The sequence below is a fragment of the Arachis ipaensis genome, chromosome B1 (genome assembly GCF_059453495.1).
Source record: "Arachis ipaensis isolate K30076 ecotype BB chromosome B1, ASM5945349v1, whole genome shotgun sequence".
Classification (NCBI taxonomy): Eukaryota; Viridiplantae; Streptophyta; class Magnoliopsida; order Fabales; family Fabaceae; genus Arachis; species Arachis ipaensis.
In genome coordinates this window covers 1,226,024-1,233,085 of record NC_142436.1, presented here as the reverse complement: position 1 = coordinate 1,233,085, position 7,062 = coordinate 1,226,024, and the positions used below count along the sequence as shown (strand labels likewise).

At 30.5% G+C, this 7,062-nt stretch overlaps 1 pseudogene; it reads left to right on the top strand.

Annotated features, from left to right (window-relative positions):
* The first annotated feature begins 2,543 nt into the window (after window positions 1-2,543).
* Window positions 2,544-3,740, top strand: LOC148575527 (pentatricopeptide repeat-containing protein At4g38010 pseudogene; annotated as a pseudogene).
* Window positions 3,741-7,062: the final 3,322 nt, after the last annotated feature.

The window sequence follows — 7,062 nt, the reverse complement described above, 5'->3', positions numbered from 1 at the left end:
CTTGGACACATTTAAATACTCTCACGTGTTAGCGTGTCCAATTTTATTTTTAATATGTATTTTTGAAATGAGTTTAGAAATAATATATATTATTATTTATTAAAATAAAAAATATTTAAATATTTTTAATAATTAAAAAAATTATTAAAATGATTAAAAAATCTTTTATTTTTTAATATCAATAAAATAGCATTATAATTTATTTAAAAAAAATACAAAAAATTATTTTTAATATGAAAGTAAAAATAATATATCCGTATCAGCGTTCGTACATCATCGTTTTTCAAAAATTATTCCTGTAAGAATCATTACTACTTACTAACTATTTCTTTAAAGAGAATTTTATGTTTTGGGAATTATTTAACTATCCCTCATGCATATTCATGTAGTACAATAAAACATGATAATATTAACACAAATCACACCTCATTTTCCAATATAAAAAAGAATTAGCCGAAATTTCTTATGGGATATAGCACTTTTATCTTCCTTTCATTTTTCATTTTCTTCTATAATTAAGATAATAATGCTTCTTTATATTTTTGTACTATTTATTTAAGAAGGGGTTAAAGACATAAAATGTATAAGCCAAGTAAAAAAGACAAGTGACCTCAGACATAATTAGGGTTCATTAATTATGACATCTTATACATTGTGATGATGAAATTAAAGAGCTTAAGTACGTGTGACTTGATACCCTAATAAACATCCCTTTTTGGACGTGTGTAATTTTCTTTATCAATTAATTGATAAAAAAAAATAGTAGAAGAGTCTATTTTGAGCATTTAGAAAAGTTCAAATTTTATTTGCACCTTTTAATATATATATATATATATATATATATATCAAGAGAATGAAATCCTATTTTCCTTTACCGTATCTTATTTCTTAATTTAAACGTTTACAAAAACACTACAACATCAAAATTAGTTTATCATATTTTTTGAGTAATCTATCATGAAAATATAAACTAACTTAATAATCATCAAAGGTTGGATAGTCACTAAAAAAAATTAATTTCTCAAAATCAATAGTTCGTTAGGTAATTTTATCATATACATCCAACTTTTGATGGTATCAAGTTAATTTAATTTTTTTATGATTAAAATTATTTGTTCTCAAATCTTTCATGATCAAAAGTAATTTTACTAGTTTTTTTTTTTTTTTTTTGTCAAATGAATTCAATACTTAGCACATTTGTCAAAATTCAAACTGGGATGAGTATATTAAGAAGCATATAGGTTACCACATGGGTTAAGGTCTCAGCTTTTAATTACCAATTTTTTTAAAGAGTAAATTAGTATTTCTATTCACGAAAATTAAAAATACTAATATATTTTTCCATAAAAAAGAAATGATTATTTGTATCTATGAAATATAAATTTTTGTTGATAAAATTATCCAAACTCAAAAAAATTATTTAAAATTTTTGAATTATCTTTTAATATAACCTATCTCTAACTTCTCTTACTCCACACCACCATTTTTCCAATCCTAAATCCTACCACCACCAAAACTCTTCCTTACCACCACCCTAAACCCTAACTACCACCATAACTCAAGTACGAACACAAGACAAGTACAAACTTCAACCATATCTTGTTGTAACTTCATTGAAGGGATAGCAGATGTGACACTCATAAGATACAGGTCTCAATCCGTTTCCAACCAACCAAACCTTCGCTCGGCAGTGATAGTGACGGACTCCTGCTCTCCTTCCTTGTTACAGTTCTTCCTTTTTCACTGAACAGCGTCGACGACGATGGTGGCAGTGACACCCATCGGCGCCGTCGCCCTCTCTTCCTTCTCCGATCTCTTGCGCTCTCTCTTCCTTCCAAACTAGCGACAACGACAGCGACAGACTCAATCAATGGAGGCGACATTCGCGATGGAGCCGGCAATAGCAAGGCGCCCTGGCGGCAACAGCTCCCCCTTCCTTGGTTCTGGCTCGCATCTCCTCTTCGGACTCCCTCAACAACAACGACGATGATGCAATAGCGACGACGAGTCCCACGTTGCCAGTGCGGTCTCCCTCCCCCTCCTCTTCTCTTCTTCTTCCTCGGGTGGGGGTGTGTGTATAATGTCTCCGTGTGTGAGTTTTAGAGGGACACGGGGTGGTGGCTAGGTGAAGAGGGTTACGGTTAGAAACTCTTCCATTTAGGGTGGTTGGGTGAAGAGGTTGGTAGTGGAATTTGAGATTAGAAGGGACAGGGGGTAGTGGTGAAGAGGGTTAGAGTTAGAAACTCTTCCATTTGGGTGGCTGGGTGAAAGAGATTAGGGTTAGAAACTCTTCCATTTGGGTGGCTGGGTGAAGGGGGGCGGTGGTGAGATTTGATATTAGAAAAATGGTAGTAAAGATAAGGGTAATTTACGGATTTTAGGTAATTTTTTAGTGTTTGGATAATTTTGTTATGCGAAACCTATATTTCATTGGTACAAATGATAATTTTCTTTTTCTATGCGTAAATATGTCAGCGTTTTTAACTTTTGTGGGTAGAAATGATAGTTTATTTTTTTTTTAAAATATATAGCATTGAAAATAAATGGGCCTCAAGAAGATGGAACTAATTGATAAGCCCAATAATATATCCAATAAGATCATTATAATAAGCCCAATACATAGTGGGTTGATCCAAAATGCTGAAACAGTGTACACCGAAAAAAAAAAGCTGAAACAGCTGAATATGCTGTATATTTTATTGGAGGGTCAAAAATATATGATCGAATTTTATTTGAGATCCTTCAAGCAAATCCATGCACAATTATTGATCTCTGCCCTTGTTTCCAGTGACTTATCTCCAAAGTTTCAAACTTTATCAGTAAAATCATGTCACTGAGGTTCATTACCGCTGCAATTACTTGAAGCAATTTGATTGGAGCTTGAAGCAAATTGAAACAAGTACAGTGCTTGCAAGGTGTTTGATGAAATGCCTATGAGAGATGTGGTGTCTTAGACACTTAGACTGGTTTGATATCTGGGTATGTGAAGGCTGGGTTGTTTGAAGAAGCCATTGCATTGTTTTTGAGAATGAATGTTGAGCCTAATGTGGCAACTATTGTTAGCATACGCTTGTGCGAAACTGAGTCGGTTAGAGGTAGGCAATGCTGTGATGGATATGTATATGAAGTGTGAGTCTGTTGATGATGCAAGGCAAGTGTTTGATGAAATGTCTAAGAAGGACATTGTTTCTTAGACTAGTATGATAGGTGGATTGGTGCAATGCCAATTTCCAAAATCTGAACGAATCACTTGACATGTTCTATGAAATGCAGGCATCAGTTTTTCAACCTGATGGGGTTACATTGACCAGTGTTCTTTCTGCTTCTGCCGGTCTTGTGCTTCTTGATTATCGCAGATGGGTCCATGAATACATTGATGGAAGCCAAATCAAACAGGATGTATAGAGATGGCAAAAATGCAATAAATGGACATGGACAAGAAGTCAAGAAGCATTGAAACAATTTGCAGAGTTGATTGAATCCGGCACGAGGTCTAATGAGGTCATATTTTTGGCCATTTTCACAGCTTGCTGCCATTCTGGCTTGATCGACGAAGGCTGTAGGCTTTTCAATCAGATGACAGATGAAGAAGAAAGGAATAAGCAAGGCTCCAGGTTCTAGTATTATAAGAGTGGATGGAAAGAGCCATAAATTTTTAGTTGCAGATAGTAAACATTCTCAAAGTGAGGGTATTAGTGGTTAAAACCAATTTTTTAAATGCTAAACTAGTTTTTTTTTTTTTTTTTTTTTTTTCTATATAAACTAATTTAAATTAGTCCACCATATTATAAACCAGTTTAAAACCAATTTACTATACAAAAAAGTCATTTGATGTAGTTTCTAAACTATTTATAGTGATTTGGTGCTTTAGTTTGTGATTATAGCATGATCACTCTTAATCTTAATAATACAAATATTGATTGTAATATTTAGTAGTGAAGTTGGAGAGATTTTGGTATTTTGGAAATGTGGAAAATCAGTATTTGACAGATACACACAACTATTTTCACAAGTACATATTTGCTTTTTATTTTTGGTGTTGGCTTTTCAATGGTGTTTTCAAACATGTGGAGACTTGATGTTATTTTTTTTCATGTGAAGATCAGATTTGTGCTTAAAGGTGCAAATCGGACCTAGGTTTTGTATCCCAAACAAAACTGAGTCTCCGATTTGTTCATCACCTTCACCACGCCATAAATCGGACCCTAGGTTTTATATTGCAGACAAAACTAAGCCTCCGATTTAAAAATTTTAATTTAAAAAAAAAATAATTTATCTCTATATCCATAAAAACAGATTATAGCTCCATAACTGTGCATAACACAACACATACTAGGTCTCCGTTGCTAAAAAAATTAGCCGTAAATATTATTTATTTATTTATTAAAAGATATCAAAGAGCATACAATACTAATGCTGTTAACCAGCTAGTAGATGATCATCATTTAAGAGAACAAGAACAAAAACAAGGCCTAATTTAACTGAGAATTGGGTTTAGTAGTGTCCTGTAGAGGTTGATAATCATCTTCAGTTTTCTGAGAAGGGCATTTCTGACAAATGCATTTTCCATTTATGCAGCAACTGGGAAATCCTTGACACACACTGTCACAATGTATCATCCTTGGACATTCAAAGGGTCCCCTTGCTTCAATTCTTGCTACTTCCACTGTCCAATTACAATAATAACAATCACATAAGACACTTCTTTTTTTTTTTTTTTATTATTATTATTATTATTATTATTATTATTATTATTATTATTATATCAAAAAGTAGAAAATTTATTTAAACATATTTTTCTTGTTATCCACTCTCCAACCATTAATTTTTCTCTTTAATTTCACTCTCTCCCCTCTTCTACTTTAACTTTTATTTTTTTTTCCTTGTCTAAAAATATTAAACATAATAAAGATTTGACAAATAAAGGGAAGGAAATTCATTCTATTATTTAAACTCAAAAAGTAAAATAATAGGAACCATATTTAGGAAGAAGAAAAGATTAGAGAGACTAACCAGATATGCAAACTAACAAGAGGATCCAAAAAGCTAGCTTCATTGAACTCTTTGCCATTGTTGCTAATTTGCTAATTCAATTCAATTCCCTTTGATTCAAACTACGAAATTATACAAACAAATATGCTGTTTATATATAAATATAAGAAAGTAGGTTATGATATTGATTTTCTTGATCATAACGGGATACTAAAAAAAAAAACTTGTCACTTTTTATTTTCTCCTTTTAATTAACATGATTTGATCTGGCTTCTAAAACAAACAGAATTGTAAAAACTAAATTGACTCGATCAGTTAGACCGAAAAACCGGTAATCCGACCTCAAAATCGGTTCAGGTTAGTTACAAGACCGGATAAGGCGTAAAACCAGTAAAACCCGGTTTGATTTGGGAGATTTTTTAAAAAAAACCGATGAACTGGCGGGTTTCAAAGAACCAGTTCATTTTTTATTTTTATTTTTTCCAAAAAAAAAAAATACATTATATTTGATATGAAATTAAGACAAAGAGCTTACCGGAAACATAAAATCAGCATCCTAGAAGGAACATCTATGTATGTAAATGGTTGTTGAAATTCCCTTCCAAAAAAAAAAATTTCCAAAGCCATCTTTATATATTTTTTTTTATGGGTGGCATGGCTGCAAATGCTTTGGTGGGTATCTTTAAAACGTGGTAAAGTTTCAAACTTTAAGTAGTGTCTATGATGAGTATTTCATTTCTTCTAAGACTTTTGCACAAAAATTCCAAAAGCTAGACCATGAGAAAATGTTAGAGTTACTGTGGAAGAAGAAGATACAAAGAGAGTGGTGTGGTTGACAAGAATGAAGAAAAAAGAGGAAGAGAGAGTGTTTAGAAAAGCTAACCCAAACTTTGGACTTTATTTCTTTCTCTTTTCCCAAGGTTCCTTGCTTGCCTTCAAAATCGGTGAAAGTTGAAACCCACGGATTTTACTACAAACCAAAAAAATAAAATGAAATTTTGGGGTTAACCCCAAATGTAGCTCGTTTAAGATATAGAGTGGAGAAATCGGTTTTTTTTTTTTTTTTTTTTTAATATGAAAAAATATGTGAATTTTTATTAGAAATACGCTTTTTTTAGTGTATATACAAATGGGTAGACGTTGTAAGTATAATAAATCTAACACATAGGTTATTTGCTGACTCAGCACACATAAAACATAATGGACACGTGTCGTGATTAGGCGCAATATGCATCCAGCGTGTTGGATACGTGGCGAGCATCGAAAACAATACATGTTGTGTGTTGGATACGTATAAACTGCTAATTCGATGTGATACTAGTACGTATCAGACTTATTTTTAAATTGGAAGTAAATTCTTTAATTTTTATTTTTAAAAAAATAAAAAAATTTAAATTAGAGTCTCTAATTTCTATTTTAAAAAAATTAAAATATTTTAAAAATTGAAGTCAAACTTTTGGATTTTTGTGGTTTAAAAAATTTAAAAATTTGAAACTTAAAACTAAACCTTCTAAGTTTTGTTTTTGGCCAAACACAGTCATATTTTAGATAAAATAACAAAAAATAATACATTTAAAAATATTATATTTTAGTTCTATATTAAATCTTTAAATAAAATGATAAATAAATTTCTAAAAATTTATATTTTAGATAAATTATACCCTAGAAAAAAAATACATACATAAACAAATTATGTTTAAATTAGGACTTTTTATCTTAATCATAAAGACTAATCTAAAAATAATATATTCACATTTATTATTATAAAAAATTTTATTGATATTTTTAAAAAATTAATTTATCTGAAATATAAATTTTTTAAAATTTATTTGTTATTTTACTGTAAATTTTTTTCTAGACTTGGTATTTTGGTAAGCAACATATACATTCCTATTAAACTAGGGTATGTACCGTCCAATAATACACGGAAAATGATTAATTTTTTATCTATATCTGAAGTATTTTAATAAAAAAATATGCTGTAATATATTTAACTTTAAATTAAATTAAATTTATTATTTTTTATTCATATAAATATTAAGAAAAAACTATATAGCAAAAAAGGCATAG